At 36.7% G+C, this 27,790-nt stretch overlaps 1 protein-coding gene and 2 pseudogenes across 2 annotated transcripts in view; 1 reads left to right on the plus strand and 2 right to left on the minus strand.

Annotated features, from left to right (window-relative positions):
• The window catches only part of LOC109004516 (probable disease resistance protein At4g27220), a 963,953-nt gene that overhangs the window by 199,150 nt on the left and 737,013 nt on the right, over window positions 1-27,790 (minus strand). The gene's annotated exons all lie outside the window — the stretch shown is intronic.
• LOC109004479 overlaps window positions 1-27,790 on the plus strand; it is a 66,805-nt pseudogene that overhangs the window by 2,570 nt on the left and 36,445 nt on the right.
• On the minus strand, window positions 504-3,368 carry LOC109017775 (annotated as a pseudogene).

Here is a 27,790-nt window from a genome sequence, read left to right on the forward strand (position 1 = left end):
TGGGGGTAAAGGTCACCACTTTAAGCTAAAGCACTAGAAGCATGATCTGATATGGCCTGAAATGGTTTGTAATATGATCTATTCTCTTGTAGTAATGCTATTTTCACTAATGAAGTCACTTTAGAAAGGAAAAAAAAAAAAACACTTAACAACACCCAACAACTTATTATCATAAAAATAACCACGATGTCAATTGACGTATTAAAAAAAAGGGCAAACCCCTTCCAGAGCTAGGGGCAAACACAATCAGCTCTAAATGATTTCTTTTTTATTGGTACAATCAGCTATACATGATATGCAGCAGTTTCAAAAGATTATGGTGCACAGCCATCTCGCTACCCTATTGTATCCACATCCTTTATGCTCTCTGGGCCTTCCCGCGGAGATATTCCCAATGCAAAAGCAAATATTTCACAAGCTGGTTCAAAGGCATGTGGTGCCTTACTGTCCAGAAGATGTATGCAACCTACAACACATTCTACATTCTTTGCTTGGCCGCCTTCTCATTGCCCTTGATTAAAACTCCGTTCGGTTGGTGACCCAGGAACAAAGGGAACAAAACCCCGGCCACCAAATGCGGGGCGCATGAAGGCATCGTCGAATTTACGCCAGTACCAATGAACAGTGTGCGTAGGAGTGGCCAGGAGTGCACGTATGCTGCTTGGTCGGATAATTTCAGGAATGTCAAACTCAGAATCCTGCCCCTCTCCAAGAAGAGGCACAGAATCCTGCCCCTCTCCAAGAAAAGGCACAGTTACAGATTTTGGAGTAGACGGATCTGACTGTACCTTGCTGGCTGTGTGTCTTGGATGTGGAAGCAAGAACCTTATAAGAGGTTTAGTCAGCAAACCAAACACCTGACCAGAAACAAATATGAGGTGTTATTACCATTACCAAGAACATTGAAATTTCATATGGAAAACTCATTCATACAACATCGCAAGCAATCCTAATGCCAAAAGCAACCATAAATGTAACTTGTTTTCTTACAAAAATTCATGTGAAGGGCAGTTGGTTTTCTTGTTCCCCTAAGAAGCATCGTTCCTCTTAAGAAAATAACATATATATAGAGCTCACCCAAAACCTCAATTGGAATCATGGTGGAACTGATCCACTTTAATTGTATCTACATAAAATTCTGTCCATGATGCTCTTGCCAAACAAATAATAAAGAATAAATATGGAGGAAGCGGGCATCTGACAGCAAGCCCTCCTCCAATGGAGCTTTGAGCAATGGAACACCCATATTCTTGATTGCTAAGAAGCTTAACGGTGAAGACCATAACAGCAAGCAACATATTTGCAATTTCTCTTTTCATTGTAAATGAATCAGCTAATTCTCAGAAAATACAAACCCTTGGCATATCAAGAGGCCAGATTGGGCTCTTTTAATGTGACATCAGAAGATGTGCCAAGTAAATAAGTTTGACCCTCAATGGACCAACCATGTACACAATAAAATTAAAAGTGAACGAAAAAAGAATGGAAGGATTAATATTTATCACTATAGAACAAATTAAATCAAGTCAATATGATTTCACAGATCACAGAAAAGGCAGTAGACATCCCACCACTGTGCTGAAGAGAACAACAGTTATGGTGCTGGTGATCATGATTGCATTTCCTCGCAATTGAGTATGCCCTGACCTTGTGAACTGCATTTAGAAAAGTAAAAGGTTTACTAAATATTCCACTGCTACCATCTCTCTATCTGTCTCTCACCCACACACGCATGCATGCACCATTCAAGTGTTCTTATTTCAAGTGGAAGAGCATAAAAGAAACTGAAATTTCCCTCTGATCAATTATTTCTTAACAAATTTTCTATTTAGTTATAAATATAACAGCGTGTCCATATCTTACCTGATTATAAGCGAGTGCTTAGACACAGCACCTCTCATGAGACCAGCCCACCATATTACCACCTACAACAATAAATATGGTGGTGAGATTTGGTACATCAATGAAGTACGAGAAAAACAGAATTATGCTGCAAAAGAAACAGAAAGCATACTTGTTGCCTGAAGTTGATTTTTTCCTTTGGAGATTTTTTAACTAAGTTGATTAAAAATGATAAGGGGAAAACAAAGGCTGCTCTTCCGGCCATAATCAGACCTAGCAGTATTGAACTCACTGCAACAGATGTTCCAGGACTGCAAAAAGCAAAATCAAGCATTGCATGTTAGAGCAATAAATAATGTCTCAGCAAGGCAGCTATATCATACATTTTCTCTGAAAAATTACATAGACTGCTAGTACCACTACTAATAGATATAAGGTTCAACATATTAAGAGCTTGGAACTAAAAGGACTAGTTAGTCGTCTGGTCTTCTGCTGATAATACCTGCCACTGACAAATCTTCACTTTTCAATGTCCAAGGCATCCATTCCAACATAAACAAAGATAAAGATCTCAGCAACAAATGAAAGGGTTGCAAAAGCATGCCTGTGATAATTTGAAGGAAAATCTAAAGCATTAGGTATATGACAAATTGACCTTTGTTCTACATATGTCACCAGACCACTTTCAACAAAGAAAAACCTAGTGTACGATCTAAAGACCAAGCAAGGACCCTTCTTATTATGAGACTAGGTCCAATTTCAACATTAGTACAATAACAATGGAATACTATTGTTACCTATAAAAAAAAACAATGGAATACTATTGTTGCAATACCAGTAAAAGCAACTGACTCGATTATTCCAATTCTTACAAACGTACCTTCCAAACTACAGCTTTTTGATGATGTATGCACTAAGCAGCCCAGTCTGCAGGGGTAAAGAGATATGTCATACCACAGGAGAATGGCACATGTAGCATATAGCATAACACGCGTGCATTGATACATATGAATCTATGAGAGAGAGAGAGAGAGAAAGAGAGGCTAACTATCACCCCAAGCATTGTGCTTGTGGGAAACAAATAAAAGAAGTTGCCAATAAAATGCAAACCAATCCTGGGGTCGATATGATTGAGGTCAAAACACTGGATTGCATTAAAAAGTACCACTGATGTTGCATCATTTACAACACCCTCCCCAAATACAAGACTGTAGAGTAAAGGCGTCTCATCCTGATTAAGCACCTGCACCGTCACATGAAAGTTCAGGTTTGAAGTGTAGATACCTTATCCGATTGAAGACATGATAACATGCTGATATCTGCTATACCTGCAATGTACATACAGAGTCCGTGGCAGCAAATATTGCACCGATTGCTGAAATAGCGGATCAATACAGTCAGAACGAAACAGCAAACAAAGTTACTCGAAAAAGAAAAATGGCAAATGTAGCACCTAGATAATCCCCAATATCCAGCGAACCAATATCCAATTTTTTGAAGAACTGAGTAACCCCTGGATCAAGCATCAGAATTTTACAGTCACAATATGTTAGAATGCACAGCGGAAAAATACCTCAAGCTCAACTGCATAGCATATGTCAGGCCGAGTACACATCATTGCGTACATCAGACTACCCACAGCATTAGCATAAGGGACACGGGCCATCTTTTCTTTTTCTTTTTGAGTCTTAGGACACATCATTTTAGACAAGTTCTCGCTCCTCGCAACAGGGGTGTCAATGGGTTTACATCCATTCATTTGGAAGCGCTCGAAGACTTTCTTTATGTAAGTCTGTTGAGACAAACACAAAAGTCTCTTTGAGCGATCTCTGTAGATTTTAACTCCCAGAATGTATTCTGCCTCACCCATATCCTTCATCTCAAAATTGAAGGATAACCACTCTTTTGTGGCGACTATCAACCCTTTATCATTTCCAGCTAGTAGTATGTCGTCAACATATAATGACAACATAATGAAACTCTTCTTAGACCTTTTGACATAAACACAATGATCCTCTGTGATCATCGTAAACCCATTCGAGAGAATGGCTCGATGGAATCTGAGGTACCATTGTCTAGATGATTGTTTTAGGCCATATATAGATCGTTTGAGCTTGCACACTTTGCGCTCTTGACCTTTGACCACAAAACCCGTTGGTTGATCCATATAGATCTCCTCATCTAGTTCTCCATTGAGAAATGCTGTCTTAACGTCCATCTGGTAGAGTTCCAAATCCATGTTTGCTACTATAGCTAGAATCAGGCGAATTGAGGCAAACCTCACCACTGGTGAAAAAGTCTCCTCATAGTCTATACCCTCCTGTTGGGTATATCCTTTCGCCACTAAGCGAGCTTTATACTTATCTATTGATCCATCCGACTTGCGTTTAACCTTAAGAACCCATTTGTTCCCAATAGTCTTACGCCCTATTGGTAGATCAACCAGATCCCAGACCTGGTTAGTCTTCATAGACTCAATCTCATCATTAAGAGCTTTCATCCACTCATCTTTAGTAGAAGATGAGAGAGCCTCATAAATTGTCCTAGGCTCGTCATCATCATGCGGAGCTACCATAAAAGCTTCCCCTTCAATCTCAAAACGACGACGGGGAATACTTTCACGTGTGCTTCTACGCGGCTGAGGTTGTTGTGATTGATTGACAAGTGATGTGCTCCCACTCGGATTCAAATAATTTGTAGGAGCTTGAAGAATTTCTTCCTCATTCTCAACTAAATTCCTTGGAGCACTTTCCTCTTGTTCCACAATCTCATGAAGTTCTAAACTCCTATCAACCTCACCTCTACTTGGAAACTGATCTTCAATGAAATCCACATCTCGTGACTCAATCTCAGTCACACTTCCATCAGATTGTTCACCTATTAATACATACCCTTTAGAGTGTTCTGAGTACCTTATAAAGATACACTTCTTCCCTCTAGGGCCTAACTTCCCATACTTATGAGAAAGGTTGTGAACAAAACCCGTTGAACCCCATGGCCGCAAGTTACTCAAATTGGGTTTCTCGCCGGTCCATAGTTCATATGGGGTGGAAGTTACTGATTTGGAGGGCACTCGGTTAAGAATGTAGGCAGCAGTCAAAAGTGCATCCCCCCAAAAAGAAATTGGTAGGTTTGCTTGCGCCATCATTGACCTAACCATCTCAAGTAGTGTTCGATTTCTCCTTTCCGCCACGCCATTTTGCTGCGGCGTACTCGGCATCGTCAACTGTCTTTTGATTCCTTTTTCATCACAGAGCCTTTTAAATTGCTCAGAGAGATATTCTCGTCCTCGGTCAGTTCTTAGAGCTTTTAAACTCTTGTCTAACTGATTCTCAACCATTCTTAGATATCGCCTAAAACATTCCAATGCTTCAGACTTATGGGAGATTAAGTAGACATGACCGTAACGTGAAAAATCATCTATAAATGTGATGAAGTAGACACCTCCGTGTCTTGCCCTCACACTCATTGGACCACAGATGTCTGAGTGGACTAATTGCAGTGGAAAAGATGCCCTTGTGGCTTTTCCAAACGGTTTTCTCTTAGCTTTTCCCATTAGACAATGTTCACATGTGGGCAAGATGACCTTAGCGAGATTGCCTATTAGGCCTTCTCTAGCTAACCTAGTCATTCTATCTTGCCCTATATGGCCAAGCCTAGCATGCCATTTATATGAATCCAAATTATCAGATGTAGAAAGAAAAGCAATAGACTCATTTAAGTTTGAATACTCCAAATTCAATATCATAAAACCGTCTTGAAGAAAAGCATTGCCATAAAACACATGGCCCAAATGAAAAGATACATAATTATTTTCAAATACAATTTGAAAACCAAGTCTTAATAGAGTGACTACAGAAAGTAAGTTTCGTCGGATCTCGGGAGCGTATAGCACATTGTGAAGGAAAAGAGTGCGGCCACCCCGCAAGTCCAGCTTGTAGGTACCAAGTCCCAGTACCTCCACGCTAGCTCCATTCCCCACCTTGATATCACGACTCCCAGCTGGAATCCGGCGATACTCAACAAATCCGACTCTGTCTCGCGCTATGTGTTCGGTCGCTCCTGAATCAACAGTCCACACAGGATAGGAGTGAGCAACCATCACATGGCTAGTTACAAAAACAATGCGAGAAAAGTCAGAGTGTACCTTCTTCGGCTCAGTGCAGTCACGAGCGAAGTGGCCATTCTTTCCACAGTTGAAGCACTCTAATTTCGACTTGTTCTTCCCGCGCTTGCCCCTCTTGCTGCGCTGAGAAGTTCCTGACACCTTCTTAATTTGTCCAGCAGCTACCCCATTCTTGGACTTCTTGCGCTTAGGCCTTGATGCCTTACGCGAACCAGAATCAGCCACATAGGCCGTGTGATTGGGCTTGGCAGCCTCTAGGCGCTCAGCCTCCAATTCCAAGTGACGCGAGACATCATCAAAGTCTTTGATATTCTCGTTATGCGTCAGGTTCTGGCTCATATTCTCCCAAGAATTCGGCAGTGATCTTATCACTGCCTGGACTTGCTGTTCATCAATCAGGTTGTTTCCTGCCGACTTAAGTTCGCGGATCATGGTTGACATAGCCCTAAGATGCTGCTTCATCGTGTGGTCAGAGCGCATCTTATAGGAGTCAAACCTCATGGTTAACCCACGCAACCTAGTGGCTGAAGTTCCACCAAACTTCAACTTTAAAGCCTCCCACATGCTTTGGGCAGTGTCGTAGATCTCGAACTCACACATTAGATCATTGTGCATGCTGCTTAACATTATTATGCGCGCGCACCTACTTTTCTTAGCCCATTGAGAATAGGCTAATTGATCTATTTTGTGTTGTTCCGAGGTCCCTTCCCCCGGCTCAGTAAGGGAGTGAGATAAGGCCTCCAAGACCTCTTGCTCATCTAAAACATATTGGATCTTGCGATGCCAAATGTCATAGTTCTCCCCATCCAATTTCTCCCCTTTGTTTAAATCGGCAACTATACTCTTGGATGCCATTTCACTACAATACGCAAAGAAGGGATATTACACACACACCTAAGAAATCTGCCGCGTCCATCCAAGTTAGAAAAAAAATAATTTAGACATGTCGCAAAATCGAAAAATCGCTAGGCTTCAAAATCATCTTTTGCGCCGCAATATCCAATTATTAAATTTCTAACCTAATTCCCGCGCAAATTCAAAAAACAAATATGGGAGAATTAATCATAAATCTCAACCATACTCCCACTATCTTAAGTAGTCATCTAGTCCTAGTCACATGTAAAGACATAACCTACTAAAATCGCAGTAACCTTTTGGGCCAGTCTACAAGGACAGCTACTTCAACCACAGTAACCTGTTGGGCCAGTCTACAAAGATGGTTCATATAAGACCATTACAGTCCATTTTTCTTGTTCCATCAGTGCATTTACAGTTCTTACTGGGGTCACTGTGGTCTTTTGGCTATACAATGCATTTACAATTCTTACTGGGGTCACTACAATTTTTTTCAGTCTATCATCTACACTGACATTTCTAACTAAGACTACTTAGTGGGAATTTTTCTATTTTATCAATAAAGACTAATGTATAAACATTTAAGCCTAACATTCATAGATGATAAAATAGTCACATATCCACATGTTCAATTCACATATACATGTCATCACATTTAATATAACAAATTAAATAAAAGATCACATGTAATATTAACATAATGGAATAAAAAAAAATAGCATGAATATAACTATATATTCACATGTGATCACATTTAATCTAAAACATTAAATAAAAAATCACATGTAATATAACAATATATCTTAGCATATATTAAGTCATGCAAATTTCATCCCTTCTTTTTATTTTCTGTTAAAAAAAATGGCTTGAAAAAATTGGGCCTTTTTTTTTTAAAAAAAAATGCCCAGTTTTTTTTTTTTTAGACACTGAAGGGCCGAATGGCCCAAAAAAAAATTGGGCCAAGCCCAGCCCGAGTGTAGGAAAACAAAAAAAAAAATTTGGGCTGGGCCGTGAGGCCCAAGCCCATGGAAGGCAGATGACCTAATGGTCATCTCCTTCCTTGCTTCGGCTACTGTTCACGTGAACAGTAGCAGTTCGAAGCAGCACCCATGGAGCCTCCCACGCAGCACCGCAGGCGGCGGAAATGATCAGTCCAAGCAGCAGGGTGCTGCCGACCACCTTGCCGGTGCGCTTTGCGCCTCCGTGGTGCGTGCAGCACCTCTCTGGTGCGCGCTGCACCACGGTGGTGCGCGCGGCACCGCAGGGGTGCGCGCTGCACCGCGCTGGTGCGCTCTGCACCGCGCTGGTGCGCGCTGCACCTCTGTGGTGCAGGGCAGCACCTCGCGGTGGTGCGCGCAGCACCACAGCGTTGGTGCGCGCAGCACCACTGCGTTGGTGCGCGCAGCACCTCTGTGGTGCAGCGCAGCACCTCGCGGTGGTGCAGCGCAGCACCACTGCGTTGGTGCGCCTTCCTCTTTTTTTTTTTTTTAAAAAACAGATAAAAAAAAAGAGGATGAAAAAAGAACACCATATAAATCTCAAGCATATGCGAGAAAAAAAAATATTAACTGGAAGCAATTTAAAAAATAGCTCTGATACCAATGTTAGAATGCACAGCGAAAAAATACCTCAAGCTCAATTTAAAGAATTGCTCCACAAGTTTTTCCAGATTGATAAACTCCAAGCGTTTCCTCTTAGTGGTAAAAGTGTACTACGTAGTATAGAACTAGAGTAACACTTAATCAATCCACAACCTAAGTATTTTATCAAGAGAGAACAAAAAGAGAGAGAGTCTTTTTCTATTTTTCAGATGGTGCCAAAAACATAATTGGGGAGGACTATATATAGTCCTCCTATGCACGGCCGGCCTTAAAGGCCAGCCTTCAATATTCAAGTGTAACAGCAGTAACGCATGGCTTAAAGCCATGCGTTACATGCGTTACAAGCAGGAGGGGGTCAGCCCCACTTGGGCGCCCCTCCAACTAATACAATAAGATGGTAATATAAAACCCAATAGCTCAAACTCTTTTTTTCTTTATTTGCTAGGCCTAACATACTTCAATTCAATTCAGAAGGGTATTTGGCCAAAGAAATAATGTACAAAGTGACTTTAGACAGAGTAAACTGTCGAGTATGGATGCATATATAACTCTCATTCCATCCTCTAACACCAAAGAAATTAGTAATATGCCTTCAAATCAATATCTAAAAATAAAGAGTCCGTGTCCACCCAATGCAATCACACAGATACTGAATATAAACTGTCAGATAAAAGAATTATCACTTTTTTGCAAAAGAAAAGAATAGCTGCATTTTTGGGAATGATTCTCTGCTATGTAATGGTCTCTCCTCAAAGATTGCACAAGACAGAAGAATTTTCAAACAGAGAATTATCTGCCGAGTGAACTTACAGGTAAAGTACAAGAGAAAAGCAACAACACATGTTGGAATATAGCCTCACAGATTGAACAAATGGAGTTAAAATCTAAAGCTACACGTGTTAAACTGGAAGAGGAGAAGAAGAGTTAGTTATTTCTGTTATTATAGTTAGTCTGTTATTTCTCATTTAGCCTTGCATAAATATAGTTCAAGTACTTTGTAATTAATGATCCAATTCATTTTCATGAAAGAATTTCCAGTTCATCTTCTCTGTTTACATCCATGCAATCTCTTCTTACAAGCCAAATCTCGATTCATCTGAAACTTGACATGGTATCAGATTGAAAAATTTCTTTTGCTTCCGCGACCTTACAAAGATTTTGCTCTAAAATCTTTGTAATTTTCCTTCTACTTACTTTTCTTGCATTTCTTGAAAAATTTCCAGAAATGACTTCTGACGGAGAAGATTCTATCAGTTCCCATACTTCTCATCTCATGATCAACCCTTCAGATGATTCATCAAGTCCATACTACTTGCATCCAAGCGACAATCCTAGTGCATTACTTGTTTCAGAAATCTTTATTGGTGATAACTATATCGCATGGAGTCGATCAATCAGCATTGCTCTAACAGTCAAGAACAAGGCAGTGTTCATTGATGGTACGATTCTTGCTCTTCCTGTTAATCAGTGTGTTCTTCATACTACTTGGTTACGTGCCAATAATTTGGTTCTCTCGTGGTTTCCAATAATTTGGTTCTCTCGTGGTTAATGAATTCTATTTCCAAGGAAATAAGGAACAGTATTATTTATGTTGCATCTGCTGTTGATCTTTGGAAAGAGTTGAAAACAAGATACATAAGAAGCGATGGTCCGAGAGTCTTTCATCTTGAAAAATCTCTAAGTTCTATTACTTAGGGTTCTTTATCGATCACTGAGTATTTTAGTTCTTTCAAGACCTTATGGGATGAGTATATTAATTACAGACCATTCTCAATTTGTAGCTATGGAAAGATGGCAACATGTACTTGCAACTTATTTTATTTTTTACTAATTAGACAACAGTCTGATTATATGTCAAAATTATTGGTTGGCTTAAATGACTCCTACGCTTCAATTCGAAGTCAATTGCTTATGGTTTCACCATTGCCAAGTATGGCAAAAGTATTCTCTTTACTACTTCAAGAGGAAAGCCAGAGACAACTCAATAATTCTGTCAGCAATGAAACTCATGCTTTGCTTGCCAAATAGAATAATCAAACATCTATTCCATCGAAATTCTCCAAAGACAAACAGAAGAGATCTTCTCTATATTGCACCCACTATGGGTACAATGGACATACAGTAGAGAAATGTTTCCAACTTCTTGGTTACCCCTGGCTGGACTGGACCAAAAGGGAAACGGAATCTACCCACTACTCATGCTGCTATGTCAACCTCTAAGGTCTACATTCAAAACAATAACGACAATCAAAAGTTTTCTTTAAGTTATGAGGAATTCAATAAATTGCTAGCACTTGCAAATTCTAACTCATCTCAAATATCTACCCAAACAACTTCACCAGCTGTAAACATTGTCACTTCTCAATTTTCTGGTAAACCTTCAAACCCTTACTATTCTGTTTCTTCATCTTTATAGTATGTATCCTCATGGATTCTGGATACAGGTGCAACAAATCATATGGTCAGTTCAGCACTATTGTATTCATCTACACCTAAATCAATCAACACCTCTATTAATTTGCCAAATGGGAACTCTGTTCCCAGTTTTTCATTCAATTTACTGTCTGTTTCTAAACTCACAAAGCAGTCTAATATTTGTGTTTCTTTCTTTAAATCCTACTGTCTTTTACAGGACCAATCAACAAAGTAGATGATTGAGATTGCCTTTGAGAAACATGGACTATACCACCTATCTCAAGCTACGTCAAAAGCTGTTACCTGTAATCAACCCAAGTTTAATTCCTCTTCTTTTGTCTCAGCTATTACTCAAAATCAACTAGATACTTGGCACCACAGATTAGGACATGTTTCTAACTCAAGATTACCTTTTCTTAGACAACTAGAGCCATCTATATCTTTCGATTCTACCAATGTATGTCATTTAGCAAATCAAAGAAAGATTCCATTTCCTGTATCTCAAACCAGTTCAAATAAAATGTTTGACTTGATCCATTGTGATATATGGGGTCCCTTCAATGTTGTTTCCTACTCTGGTTTCAAATACTTCCTTACTATAGTTGATGACTATACACGTTGTACTTGGGTATATATGCTCAAGATGAAATCTAAAGTTCCTTCTATTCTCAAAACTTTCTGCAAAATGGTAGAAACACAGTTTAATATTCCTATCAAAACAGTAAGGTCATACAATGGACCTGAATTCCTATTGACTCAATTCTATAATGACAATGGCATTATGCATCAAAGAAGTTGTGTGGAAACTCCACAACAAAATGGAGTTGTGGAAAGGAAACATCAACATTTATTAAACACTGTCAGGGCCTTCATGTTTCAATCAAACATGCCTTTAACCTTTTGGAGTGATTGTGTGTTAACTGCAGCACACATTATAAACAGAATTCCTACTCTTCTAAAAAAAAAATACCATTCGAAATGTTTTTTGATAAACCACCTAATCTTTCTCACCTTAAAGTGTTTGGTTGTCTTTGCTTTGCATCAACACTCACAAATCATAGATATAAATTTGACCCGAGAGCTACAAAATGTCTATTCTTAGGTTATCCTTCTGATATAAAAGGCTACAAATTAATATACCTTAATACCAATAAGGTATTCATTTCAAGAAATGTAGTCTTTTATGAAAATGTCTTTCCTTTTAAGGTTTTTCCTTCTAATCCTGAAACACATACCTTCTTATTTTCTCTAACAAATTATGCTTCAGATTTCTATTTTCATTCTTATGATATTCATTCTGATCAAAATATAGCCTCACATCAAAACCTTAATTCAAATCAGAACCTCACCTCAAATCAGAACCTTACAAACCATCAACTACCTTTGAACAATGAATTTGTTCCTCAAATAGCCTCACAGCATCTTAGAAAATCTTCAAGAATTAAACAAGTGCCAAATTACTTGCAGGATTATTATTGTGGTACTGCTTCACAGGTTCCAAATGCAATTCACTCATCTGTTATTGCTGATTACTCTCCTACTAAAGGTACTCTATATCCCATATCTGATTTTCTTTCTGCAAATTGATTGTCCACTTCTCATAAAGCCTTTATGGTAGGTATCCCTTTCAGCTTCCCAAGAATCCAAAAATTATAAATTGGCTTCTAAAATTCCTGAATGGCAAGTTGCAATGCAAAATGAAATAAGTGCATTAGAGTTAAATAAGACTTGGGAGCTTGTTGCTCTTCCTAAAAATAAACAGACCATAGGTTGTAAGTGGGTATTTCGAATCAAGTATGAGGCAGATGGAACTATAGAAAGACACAAAACTAGATTGGTAGCTAAAGGCTACACTCAACAAGAAGGATTGGATTTTTTTAACACTTTTTCTCCAGTAGCAAAGATTACTTCCATTCAGTTATTGCTTGCTATAGTTGCTATTAAAAATTGACATATTCACCAATTAGATGTTAATAATGCATTTTTACATGGTGAATTGCATAAAGAAGTTTATATGGAGTTGCCCCTGGTTTGGTTGTCAAAGGAGATAATAAAGTTTGTAAACTTCTTAAGAGTATATATGGCTTGAAACAAGAATCTAGACAATGGTTTGCTAAACTGTCCACATCATTGCTTGATTATGGTTTTACTCAAGGTATCTCAGATTGTTCTTTGTTTATCAAGAAATCTTAATCATCCTTCATAGCTTTACTAGTCTATGTCGATGATATTCTGTTGGCCAGTGACAGCTTGATTGAAATACAATTGCTTAAAACTTTTCTACATGATAAGTTTACAATTAAAGATTTGGGGGAACTCAAATATTTTCTCGGATTGGAGATAGCAAGATCTAAAACTGGCATATCAATTTGTCAAAGGAAGTATGTTCTAGACATACTTGAACAAACTGGAATTCTTGGTGCAAGACCTACAGCTTTTCCAATGGAATCGAATTTAAAGCTCTCTGCTTCAGATTCTAATTTGTATTAAGATCCTTCAACCTACAGAAAATTAGTTGGTGATTGTTATACTTAACAATAACTCGACCTGACCTTGCCTATTCAGTCCAAGTTCTTGGTTAATTTTTAGCCTAACCAGCTGTTAGTCATTACCAAGCAACCCTTCGAGTTCTCAGGTATCTAAAGGCAACCCCTGGACAAGGATTATTCTTCCCAGCTTCATCAGAATTGCAGCTCAAGGCTTTCTCAGACAATAATTGGGTAGAGTGTATTGACACTCAAAGGAGTGTAACAGACTTTGCCATTTTCTTGGGTGATTCATTAATTTCATGGAAGAGTAAAAAGCAAGCTACAATAAGCAGATCTTCTGCAGATTCAGAATATAGGGTCCTTGCTTCAACAACTTGTGAGATTCAATGGCTCCTTTATGCAATGCAGGTGTAAGGCCCAGTGTATATGAGGCCCGAACCGCGAGCAAGGCCCAACCTTTCCTTGGAGGTGTGCGAACGGCGCCATTTTGGGGGTAAGTATCTTCTTCCTCAACTTCTTTTTTTTCCCCCGATTCCTTCTCCCCTCTTTCTCTTTCGGTTTCTTTTATTTTCTGGGTTACCCTCGCTCAAACGCCTATCTCACACGTAACCCACATTCACTTCCCGATTTCATCTCTTTCTTTTCGTTTGGTTGGTTTCGTGAGTCTGAATCGCATGCCCTTAATTTCCTCCATTTTTCCTTTTCCCTCAATTCAGTTTCTCACCCAGTTGCATTCCACCATCTCTGCAGATTAACGTGTCTCTCTCCCTCGTGTGTACCTCTATTTTATTTTCTGCAACTAGTTTTTCTATCTTCAAGACACGGCTCTTCCTCTTCCATTTGGTGATATTTTTGCTACCTACAGGTATCTCCTTCTCCCTCTCTCTTACTCTATTTTTTTTTCCTCTGCGTTTTGCTTGGAGATTGCAAGTAGGGCAAATGCGTTTAGTGGTTTTCTTTTTCTTGCTTTCACTGTGTTCCTCTTAGTCACTCACTCACGCTCGGTTCTCTCTTGCTCTCTCCCATCTGTGAAGTGTACAATCTCAGTGAGTGACTCCGAGCCTTGTTGCGCGAAGGGAGATCCTCTTGGTTTCACAAACGCCACACACATATTCTGAGTTTATTCTCTCTTTTCCAGTTCTCACACTCACTCACCTGCGTGATGTTCTAGCTAATTTCTAGTGCTACGTTGTTGGGTGGAAAACAAATATTTGACTGGTTGCCGAGAGCTAATTTAGTGGTCCCGCGTTTTGGAGGTTTTTCATTCGGTGCGCCTTGTGTTTGTCGTAGTGCTGTGAGTTCGAAGTTCTACTCGGTTTCACATAAACATTGAGCCTTCATCGTAAGTGTTTTTTCACTTCGTTGTGTATTTTATAAATTTTGGTTTGTTGGTTTGGTGTTTTACAAATAATTAGAAGGGAGTTTGTTGGGTGTCGATTAACATCTAGAAGTGTTGGGATTTTTTTGTGTGGAGTTGTGAACGGAGAGAAATGTGCAATGTGTAGTGTCGTCTTGGTTAAATTGTTGGCGATTGCTTTGGATTATGAGCTGCTGAAATAAGTGTGATTTATTGATGAGTTGAGTTGACATTGGTTTTTATGGTTGTATTGGACAATATTAAGAATAGTATATAGTACTTTGGGTTGAAATGCGGGCTGTCTAAATTACTATATGGTTGTCTTAGTGAGTTGTGTTTGCTATAATATGGTTTGGGATTATGGATTTTAATTATTAGATGGAAGTTATGCCAATTATCGTTTAATACTCGGTGTATATATTTTGTTTCTATCAATAGGTGACGAGATTTTTAGAGGTCGAATTCAAGTCATAGATAATACCTTGCAGGAGTCAGTAAGCGGGGTTCCTATACTAGGCTTTATACAAGTTATTAAGACTGAGGTTGACTTTCTGAAAACTTTGCATATTTTGTTATGAAATGAGAACTTGGGAAAAACCAACATCGGTCGTTTATTTGCACTACTCATGAAATCTGTATGGAAAAGAAAAAATATTTTCTAACATGCATTGTGCAGACATGAGCTAAATTTTGTCATGTTGTCTCTGAAATCTGAAAAAGAGGGATATTGAGAATCTGAAAAATTGTGCATTGATTTAGAAAAATGCTCCGACTTTTATTTTCAGTATGAGAGAATGATCTGATTATATTTTGGCACTCTGTTTTATTTTGATATGGCATCTGAAAACCTTTAGCATGGTGTACTGATTTTGTATCTGACTTTGTCTCTGCTCTGTTATGTTCTGCTCTGTTTGGGTTGGTACCAACTTCTCTGTCTCTAAGTGCACCCACTTTGGAAACAAAGTAGTTTTATTGTGGTCTTTCCTGTGTGCACACTCGGGGCTCCGAGAAGAATAAATGAAAGATTTCACCTCTGTCTCTGCCTGGTTTGGCCACCGGGGATAGCACAACCCTACCACAGGAGTGAAACATGGTCTCTGCTCTGTAAGATGCTCTGATTTGATTTGATGATGATGCTCAGTTTATGTTATGCCAAAGTACTATGGGTTTTTACTTGTCTTAAAATCATCGCTCTGTTACTTTTGAAAATAAGTTATGTTCTGCATGCTATACTTGGTAAATGCTCAAATTTGCACACTAGCATATGTTCTCTGCTTACTGAGTTGTTGAGATAACTCACCCCCTATCATTATAATATTTTTCAGATGATGTGGAGAGTCCAACTGAGGACCTGGATTAGATTGGTGAGCATGATTAAGCTGAGGAGAGGATGTTAGAAGAAGGAATTCTGATGTCTTTTAGTTTTAATGTCTTTTAGATTTAATTATATCTTGGGTTTAGTAAGACTTATGAAATTATTAGTTTGGTTTGTTATGACTATGGGAGATTGTGGACTCCTTAGTTTATTTTGTTGCGGTAATGACTTTGTGGAGTTTTCGATGTGGTTATTTAAAATACATGAGATTGAGTTTTGCTAATAAAGTTTTTGGAGTTTTATTTTAGTTGTGTTGGGAAACATGTTCTTAAGTGATAGGTAGTAATTCTCCAGGCCACCTGGGTTTGGGGCGTTACAGCAGGACCTAGCTATCAACCACCAGTAGCCAACTTTGGTTTATACAGACAGTAAATCAGCACTATCTATTGCAACTAATCTAGTCCAACACGAGAGAACAAAGCACATACAGATAGACTGCCATCTTATTAGAGAGAAGTTGCAACAAAATATCATCAAGCTCTTCCATGTCCCTTCAAGATTGCAACTTTCGGATATTTTAACAAAGCCTCTAGGCTCTCTTCCATTTCATCATACTCTCCGCAAGATGAACATCCTTAATATACATGTTCATCTTGAGGGGGGGTGTTGGAATATAGCCTCACAAATTGAACAAATGGAGTTAAAATCTAAAGCTACGTGTTAAACTGGAAGAGGAGAAGAAGAGTTAATTATTTCTGTTATTATAGTTAGTCTGTTATTTCTCATTTAGCCTTGTATAAATATAGTTCAAGTACTCTGTAATTAATGATCCAATTCATTTTCATGAAAGAATTTACAGTTCATCTTCTCTGTTTACATCCATGCAATCTCTTCTTACAAGCCAAATCTCGATTCATCTGAAACTTGACAATACATTACTAGTGGATAAATCCTCCTATAGATTGGTATGACCGAACACAGATGGCTCTCTAACCAGCAATAAAGGAGGTTAGGGTGATGCTTTGAGAGGGCAGCTGCTCTTGCTTTCGCTGCTGTATGAGTCTAGAATTGTCTTATAGCATGAATTGGGAGCGACTGACAGTAATTAATCTTTTAATAGCTTGGAGCCTGGAGGGTTGTAAGAAGAATGGGGATATGCCACTGACTCCATGAATATGGCCATATTTTGAATGAGCAGCACAGTGCCATGAAAAAATCTTTGTAGAGGAAATTTTCAGCTTGCTTGGTCACTTTGTAATCACTGATGTTACCATCAGTCAGAGAAGTCATAATCTAGGCTGCATTGCTAATAAATGGTATCATCTATATATAGAAATTGTCTTAAAAGAGATTCAAACTATCTTTATATTATCTGCGTGGGATATTGTTCTATGTACCCTTTCGATTAGTTTGCCAAAACAACTAGTGAAAAGGAAATAATGATAATAACAATACTATCCTCTAGAGACCTCATCACTTTATCTTCTAATCACATGGTGCCAATTAGACTAGAACCCAGACTGCTATAATTACCTCCTCTATGTGCTACTCTCAGGCAGAAGGCTGAAAACCATATGTCCCAATAACCCTACAAAGAACCACTATATGATTACCAACAAAGTTTACTCTGTCAGTGCAGAAACACAATAGGAACTGTTTGTTCAAGTGATCATTGAAATTGGGATTGAGTGAAAAGTTAAGAGTCGAAGACTCCCCGCTGTTCCAATTACTAAAGAAACCTTATGATTTGACAACTCCCAAAAAAATTTAAGGCACAGTTTGTTACCTATTCTAGAGTTGTGCTAATGCTCACCAAACTTTATTACAGCGAGATTTGCGATTGGGCACTTCAGTATTTGTAATTAGAAATTTCAATAAGATAAAGGTACTTCTAAAAAAAATTCCAAAAATGCTAATTCAAAACCATATATCATATGGTGCCCATTTCAACAAAAACACAATTGTGAACTACTTATTGCAACCATGCTTTTTGGTGAAATCAAATTAAACTGATGAAGTCCCAGCTGATGACGTAGGAACAGAAACTAAGTATACATCTCGAGATTTTCAAATCATTCAAACACTGGAATAAAATTTCCACACTTTTATGTGAAATGTCACATTGGGCACGTTTCATTTGTAAACACTCCATGGCTTCCAGTAAACCATAAAATCTCTTCCTGCTACTTATGCAGCCAAGTATACCACTTCATGGAGTATCAATTAAATTTCTACAATTAGATCTTTAAACAGACGTACCATTTGAAAGCTTGTAAAACTTATTTTGCAAGTAATCAAGAATTGTGTTGAAGAACACAAAAGGCATAATCCGCATATGAGAGCTCATAAAATTTGTGCACAAGAATGTCATAGTTCTTTTAAATCTTTATATGTTTGAAAGAGAAATGATTTGTACAGTTCTAAGGTGTGCAAACCCCACACACCTACCTCCCTTTGAAAAATGTAGGTAAATAGGCACTATTTATTTTCCAAAGGAGTGTGCGAGGCTTAATCGTCCTAAGACTGTATCTAGCATTACTTATGTTGAAATTGCCTAATCAATGAACAATGCGCTCTCTCTCTCTTTGAAAATAGCATATATTGTCTATTTGATCTATGAAAAAATCTGCATTGTGGGTTTTTTCTATATTCTTTTGTCTCGTCTTTTACCTTCTGCTCGCATGATGTTTAATATTACCACGGAATTTTGTACAGGTATTATTGGTCTGCAAGGATGAACTGCTGCTCCCAAAACCGTTCATCTAGTGTGTAGCATTATCTCCTGCAAGTAGGCTTGTGAAGGACTTCCTGAGTTCTCTTCTAAATAAATGACAAACCTTTGCGTTGGGTCTGTATTTGTGATCTAAAATTGGGTGCTTGTGCTTTGTTTCCTTTTTCATGTAATGCCGACCTCTTTCTTATCAGTATTACATAATGTTGAACAAATTTTCATTCGCCTTAGTTTTAATGGGTCTTCTTTCTTCCATCAGGTTTAAATTGCCCCTTTTCATCTCTGTTCCTGATGATAATACGAAAACGTTACGAATAATTGTGATTGTATATGGTCTAACATGCTAGAATAACATTCGTTGTATAATACTGCAGCCATCCTGTGATGTGGCAAACTTCCACTGAGGGCAAATCTTTTTTTATTGTTATTTTAACTTCTCAATGTTCTCATCCGTATGCACGTAAGGGATGCACAAAGCAATCCCCAGTGTATCTCAATCTATCATTCAAGGTTCATGCCTTTTTTCATTAAGATGGCTAGTCCAATGTGGACATACCTAATCAAAAGTTGATACTATAACCAAAAGTTAACATTCTAGTCAAATTTTGAACTTGGCTAGAATTCTGATTTTTTTTTTCCCACTGAACACCGAAGAAATTTGATGGTAGCAAAATGCCGCTTACACAGTTCTGTACAAATTTGGAACCCAAAACTGTTCCCTCATCCATACATTATGCAACTGAAGAGTGCCTCATATGCACATCAGGTGCCAATAAACAGAGTCCAAATACAAATGGATACATATGTAAAGATGCAAATTCAGTCAGCGGTGTAGGAATGATAGACCAGCAAAAGAGTACCGAGACGAAACTAGCATAGGCACCGCTTCAGGCTGGGCAGCCTGATAATGATGTGTCTTGTCTTTGTGCAATAAAGCATCAGCAACATATGTGGAGTATATCAACAGTAATGCATAGGAGTAATGCATAGGAAGCTCTACTGTCAAATATAACTCTAAAAACAAAAGCATTTATGTTTGCTCAGTCAATTCCAATCTCAAAATAAGCAGCACTTGTACAACTTGACCCATCTATCGATTAAGCCAACTAGGATGATAAATATACCTCATACTAGATCATGGCATGCCCTCCTTCACCTGCATAGTGTGCTTTTGAACACACTGTCTTTATATTTACTTAGGTCAACTTCTTCCAAAATGGAGAAAATAAATTAACTTTGATCTAGAAGACACCCACAATAAATAATCTTTGGGCAATATCACAGCAGCCCTATCTTTTCACTTCCTTTTTCTTTTCTTTCCTCATACATACTACTTAGGTACTTCATATAAAAAGAAAGCACCAATAAAGTTATCTTCACAGCTCTAGCACTGGAAACTATGCTATTTCTCGCCATGAATAGTCTAAGTGAGCAATACAACAATTTGAATACTGCCTAACGCAGCCAATTACTTTTTAATGAATTGAATATCATCTAATGTAGTTCAATATCCCTATCAAAAAACGCAGTTAAAAAACACCATCACACAACTCTTTTTTTTTTTGGGAATTGAGAAAGGAACAATTTCCATAACCTCATTTGTTTTCCCTCCCTATCCTCATAGATCTTTCAGTGACTTTTCTAGAAATACACCAAAAAAGTAAACTCTGTACCGTTATTATCGATAGAAACATTATTTCCAGTCGGCACTCTTTTGGTGGCTCGCGCATAATGACCTCGACAAAGCATAATGCCCTAAGAATATCGACTAGTCTAAACTAATTCAAACTCTAAATGCCCTGAAAGCCATCTCAATTTTCTCCTTCAGAAACTCACATTAGACAAACTAAGTACTTCTACCAAGTGAAAAACATCTTTAATCCAATGAATAAAATCAAGCAGTGAATTTTATAAATCTCGCGATGAATCATTCACATCGATAAATCCATGAATAGAACAACAAAAATGCATCTACCTAAAAAATCAGAGTTTAGTTCAACCTAGCCTAAAAGTAATACCACAATGGGTGGAGACTCGCACTTTAGCGCGTTAAAAACTCTACAATACCAAGCACCAGAAAATCCATTTTATTTTCTAACTTCTACCTTCCCCACCTTTTCTTTTAAACAAACCCAGTTAATTTCAATGAGATTAAAAGCCAAAAAACAGAGAAAAAAAAAAGTTCCAATTAAAACCCTAAGACGGAGAGAGATAGGAAGAGAGTACCTGGCGAAGCAGAGAGAAAGAGAGAGGGCGACTGTTAAAAGCGAGAGAAAATGATCGAGAACCGTCCAGTAGATCTGGAAGAGAAGAAGTGTTAATTAATAGTATATTATATATGATTGTGTTTTTCTTTTTTAGGTTCATATACAATCGAAAAATTTAATTGTAACCAATTATGCGTGTTAATATACGTATTTATTTAATATAATTAATTAAAAAGTAAATTTTTTAAAAATAATACTAATTTGAATTTAAAATATGAAGGCAATAATATTAATACGTAGATTAGTACACAAATTTGATTATACATAATAAAACTATGTATGAATTGAATATATTGGCATCCTCATCGTTTTTTTTCTTTTTTTTTTGAAAAGAAATATTCTAAATACATGCACACTGATTAAAAATATGTAAGTTTATTTTTTTATTCTCATAATAATATTCTTTCAATTGTTTTCAAAAAAATCTTACTTGTCCTACGCGACACATTTTTTTTTTCCTTTGCAAGTATGTTTACACGAGTGATAAGTAAAAAAATTTAATTAGTTTATTATGAATAAAATCAAATAAATAAATATAAATAAATACAATGTGTGGGATGATAACAAACAAAAAATTTTCTTTTTATTAATTATAAGTTCAATTACGACAATGAATTTTAAGATTGTTAAAGGTTTAAAAAAGCATATCATATGAATTGATGGGATAATAATAATAAAAAAAAATCTTGATACATTGTAACATTTATCAATGTCAAGATAGAATCTCATTCAATTTTAACTGTCAAGATAGATTAAGGAAAAAAAGAAAAGAAAATATCATATAACACAATATCGATAGCCATATCCCATAGGAAAATGACACATTTTCACTTAATTTTCAACTTCTAAAGGACCCAAAATACATCTTTTAAAGTAAGAAGAGCACTTGCCTTTACACAAACCTTCTTAACCAATTTATTTATCGTACATGCAGCAGGAGGACGACCAAAATTCACAGTTCAAAAGACTTAATGTTTAGGTAATGAGATGAGATAAAAGTTTTGTGAATTGTAATGAAATTGTTTGTAAATAGTAATGAAATAATTTGAGTTAAGATGTTTTATTAGATTTTGAAAAATGAGAGAGAAAAAGTTAAATAAAAATATTATTAAATTAAAAAAATTTTAAATTCAATTTTTTAATATAATATTTTTTTTGAAATTTGAACAAGTTGTATTTTTTTTTTTTTTTTGGTTTGAAAATTAGAAAAAATTGTAATGATTATGTAATGACTAGATGAAAAACTTGAATATATTCAATTGAAAAGTGTTTTATATTTGAAAAGTAAATTATAAGAAGTTTTGAGATACAATTCATCTCACTTCCAAACATGACCTTAATAGACTTATCAACAAACTATATTATTTCCTGTACAAACCAAAATGATGAAAAACACAATACTGTCATAAAACTCATAATCAAATGGTCAAATTATAATTCAAGTTTATTTGTTGGCAACATATGAATTGCGAACTACAATACTTCATGAGGAGTTATATCAAATCAATACAATGTCAAACCTTTTTTTTTTTTTTTTTAAGCATTCTCTCGTACAAATAGAGATTTGAAAATAAATAAAACAAGCAATCATAATTAAACTATATTTTATTTCACTAATATTAATGGGAATGAAGGGTCCTCTGCCCAACTGACTTCAAAAGAAAGAAACTATCACCATTAGATTCACAAATTCTGCATTGAAAATGCAAAATTCCAGCTGCTGCATGCATATTAAGGATGATCTTGATCATCTTCTTCAGAATTCTCAACCTTCCCATTGACAGAAAACAACATATTTATAAAAATAAAAACTTCAAATATCAAAGTATCATCAACAAAGCCTTTCATTAAAAAAGAAAAAGAAAAAAGAAATCAAAGAAATATCAAAGCCATCCCACTCAATTAGCTTTTCTGTGTTTTTTTTTTAATTATAAATTTTGTTTTCTCTGTGTTTAATAGTAAATGTTAATGCCAACAATCGCACATCAGTCTAGAAGAGGAGAAAGAGTCATCTTCGACCCTCTATGACAATCTGGGCCTCGATCAGTATAGTCTAGAGCCCCCAATGTGGTTTGATGTTGTTGTGCGTACATTCATGGCCGTGAATGAAAAATAAATATTGAGAATGTAAAAGAGAGAGAAATACACATATTTACGTGGTTCGGCATACAACCTATGTCCATGGGAGTTTTTGGAGAGAGGATAGTCCACTATAATATACTTATTTACAGTCTCTTATACTCTCTGTGCAATGGAGATTAGAGCTCTACTTTTTTGGTGGAGATCTCCTCGCTGGAGCTCTTCTCTTGAGGTTGAAGAAGTGGTCGAAAAAATTCCCCTAAATCTTCTAGCTATTTCATTTTATATCCCCCTCTTTTCATGTACCTCTCTCTTTGCGTGTCCCTAAGGGGTGGTGAGGATTTGCCTCATTCATGTACATGTTTGACATCTTCCATTTCTTTCTATTTTCTTCTTTTCCTTTCCATATCCACCTTTCATTTCTCCTGACACCTTCTATTTTTTCTTGTCCCTTCCTTGTCTCACGTTCCTCTCTCTTCCTTTATCTTCTAGTGATAAGACCTCCCCCTTAGACTGGGGCCTAGTAGACTTACTTTGGGTCGTATATATTTTATCACTGCCAGTACCTATAATGAGAGAAAAATTAGTGTTATTGATGAGTGTTAAACCACCAATTTTACTTGTTCCAAAAATTTAACCTAATGGAAAAATACATATTTAATTATATATTTGTATCTTAACAATAAGCATTAAGTGTTGCTAAAAACACCAAAGTTTGTATCGAATACTAATATATTTAAACTATCTAGTGTGTTAAGACGTGGGAAAATATATATATATATATATATATATAATTGGTTGCTTGCAGTTACTGATTATTACATTCAAAGATTAAACTTCATGGTTTTATAAGTTGGGAATAGACTAAACCCTTTCTTAGAATAACCATTGAGTTGTATCATAGTGATTTGACTCTCGAAGCAATGTGTGACAGTATTAAGATCATGCTAATTCCAACGTAGCTTTGGTGTACTCAAGACTCCGTGACAGAACGTCTTCATCTCAGAACAACATCTCACAATTACAAATTACATTCTCCAAAGATGGAGAACTCGAAGGAATTATAAGCTGATCCAGAGCAAAACTTTGTGAGGTTTGATAAGCCCTCAAGTTCTAAGTATGTTAATTTGTTGAGTAATCGCCACATTTGCTTCACCATCTTCCGTTGCTACAATTTCTGTAATCCTTTTGCATTTGCTTATAGTCATTATTTTGAGTTGCAGCAGAGTTCTAACTGCATGTTGAGGGTTTAACCAAATTGATCAATTCGTGAGAATTCAATAGTTTCAATCCTACCAAATTTGGAAGAGATACTGAGGATGGCTCTAGATTTTTCAATTTGGCGCATCGTGATAGTCAGAGAATTTCCAGATTATGAAAAAGTGGGCATGGTTGGGTATTTTCTTTCCACAAATGTGTAACTGTAAGCATAGGTAGATGCTTGAGCACTAGTTGTCTTAATCGTGGGACTACCAAATCTTGTTTTTCTCGATCAAGAAGTTCGTAAGCTGGGAATATTTTCTCCCAGCCACAATTAGATACTTCAAACATCAACAGATTTGGTAGTCTTGTAAGAAACGTCGTAGTAAGACCTGAAAACTGGCCATTCATCAAGTTCCATTCCAATTAGCTTAGGGAACACAAAAAGTCCGATTGCTCCTTTTTTCGTGACTCTTTCTTCCGTCCCTGACCATTAGGGGTGTACAGGAACCGACCAAACTGGCAGCAAACGACTGGAACCGGCCACTAGAGTCAGGAACCAGCCAAAATCGATGAAGAACTAGCCGGCGTGTGGCAGTTATTTGCTCAACTGAAACAACGCACGTCGTTTTAGCCTTAACGTATGGAAAAAAAAAAAAAAAGTAGAACGACGCCGTTTGATTTAAAACCAAACAGTGTCGTTTCGATATTATATCGTCTTCTACCTCCCTTCTTCTTCCCCAATCAATTTCTAGTTTCTCTCATCCTCTCTCTCTACTCTCTCAGACCACTATCATCGCTAGCTCAAACTGAGAACCGACCGTGACTGCCAGAGTCGATACGATTGGTTTTTCTCCTCTCCATCGACCGATTACGGCTGGTTATAAAGGCGTGTGACTCTTTACTATTTTGCCCCTCTTGCTTTTCAAATAGAGTAATGTTACTCATCATCCTCTCATCATCCCATGATGTGTCATTAGATGATTGAATGTTATTTATTATGTTTTACTTGTGAATCTATCGTTTAATGCCGTCTTGAAAAGTAATAGAAATAAGAGTGCAGGAAAGGCGTTCGCAAAAATGCTTCACAGAGTTGAATTCATTTCACGAATACAATTGAAAGGCTACAGATTCCTTGAAGACAATAGTCTAATGACACTTGATATTTATAGACAATTCTCAACCAAGATTACACACTCATGATTGACACCTCAGCACTGTGCGAGCCTTCTAGAATCATCTGCAATATTCATTTATGAAGAGTTTGTTAGAGCAGCTGCGGCCTTGGAGTTGTGTTTGTTAGAATCCTACTGTGAGGTGGAATTCGCTGGAGCAGATTGATGGTGAGCCTTAATACTCCTCACGATTTGGCGTGTAAACATCTTCTTATCATTCCATAATATGTAATTTTTCATTAAATCACTTCTAAGCCGATAAGATTCCATGGCATGCAAACACCTTGCATAACAAGAACCCCACAATTTTTGAATAGTGACATTCTGGCTCATAATTTCCAACTTATCCATCACCAAGCTCGGGAATAAGAGCTGTAAAATTCGTCAGAAGAATGGTTAACACATGCCCCATCCCACACTATAATAGATATATTTTAACTTGAGAGCTCGGCTTTTTTTAAATTAATAAAAAAATATATGTTCTATATATATAGTTTTTGTTTTACTTTTAAATAAAAAGAAAACTAAACAATTCAAATAAGGACTTTTATTCGTTTGTTCAAAATAAATACATTTCATCATGCATTTGTAAAAGTGACTTTCAGTTTGGGCCTTTTGGCTTTTATTATGTCATGATCATTATTATAAAATAAGAAGAGAAGTGTTAAAGCTATAAATAAATTCTACAAAAGAAAACTGATAAATTGATGTGATTTCATATAATACGTTAGATATATTTTATAATAAAAATAGTTTTACAATTTAACGCATCACATTAAGTTATATCAATTTGTGAATTTACTATTGTGTGACCTCTTTGTAGCTATAACATTTTTCAAATAAGAAATTAAATCATTTCAAATTTTGGTAAGTGCTTTAAAAAGGCCTGTAATTAATTTATTCCATAGAGATTTAAATTTTATTAGGCAAACAGTTATACTATTTATCACTCTTTCTATTTTTGTTAGACCAAATCGTAAAATTCATATATATGCTTACATATTGGTATATTCTTCTTTAAAAAAAATACATATATATTTTTATGAACCTCATACTCAGACTAACGAAATTTGAGTATTTTTCTGTTAATGATTAGTATTATAATTAAATTTATAATTTAGAAAGATTAGTTAACAAAATTTTATAATATTGGAATGTAAAATTTTCATTCACTTTCATGAAAATGATGTCAGCCTCTACGTCTTCTACCTAAATGTGAAAATCTTAATAGAGCTAAATAATTTATAGCGTCTTACCTTAACTTTCTCGCATTCAAGAATCCGCATCTCTTTCAGCTTCAACCATTTTGAATCATGCACTCCCTCGAGGCTCTCTAAATTTTCAAGACATAGAGAAGTTACTTGAGGGAACACCAACGTCGTCATTTCTACTGCTTCTCCTTCTTCAGCCGCAACAATTTCCTCCACCCCACAGTCATAAATCTTAATTTTCTCCAATTGCTCGAGACATTTAACAATCGAGGCTGGAAACAAACTTTTCAGACTCACACATTTCCCAACAATTATTACTTGTAGATTTTGAAAGCTGGGAATTGTTTGAGAGTCTTTACTCCATACATGCTTTATTTTGGGTAGACCATACAGATCCAGTAGTTTCAAACTTGGGAAGCCAACCTGCAAGATTAAATCCCTTGTTTCAATTAAAGACAGGACAGACCAGAGCAAAGAAAATTGGTTTGTGGAGATGCAGTTCTATTGCTGAAAATTTTAAGAGAGAGAGAGAGAGAGAGAGAGGTTGATTGGATTATTACCTCTTCAACCATAAAAAGAGTGCCTTCCTGCTCGTGCAATTCTTTGGACGACGACGATTCCAAAGTATGCACCCCTTGAAAAAACCACTTGAGTTTTGGTAACCCATAAAGTCCTAGACAAATTAGGTTGGGGAATGAAAGTCTCGTTGTTGGATCTGTCCCGTCTTCTCTCTCGAAAATTTCCTCTAATACCCCACAACCTGTTATTATGAGAGACTGCAATTCCCGGAGACTTGCAACAACCGAGGCTGCTGGAAACAAACTTTTCAAACTCTCACACAATGAAACATCAATATGAAGTAGATTTGGAAATTTATAGCGTTGATGGGAGTCCTTGATATTCCATATAATTTCCAACTTTTCCATTTTAGAAATTTTCAATATCTCCAAGCTCTGGACTGTCCTCTGTTAAATTCATCACAACACTGAGTTTCATTTAAGATATCACAAAATACATGAACACAGATAATATATATTACCATCTCCATTACTGGTAGTTAAAATAATTAAATTAAAGAGACGGAACTTGAATTCTATCATAATCGTAACTCTCTATTCTCAGATTTT

The sequence above is a fragment of the Juglans regia genome, chromosome 8 (genome assembly GCF_001411555.2).
Source record: "Juglans regia cultivar Chandler chromosome 8, Walnut 2.0, whole genome shotgun sequence".
Classification (NCBI taxonomy): Eukaryota; Viridiplantae; Streptophyta; class Magnoliopsida; order Fagales; family Juglandaceae; genus Juglans; species Juglans regia.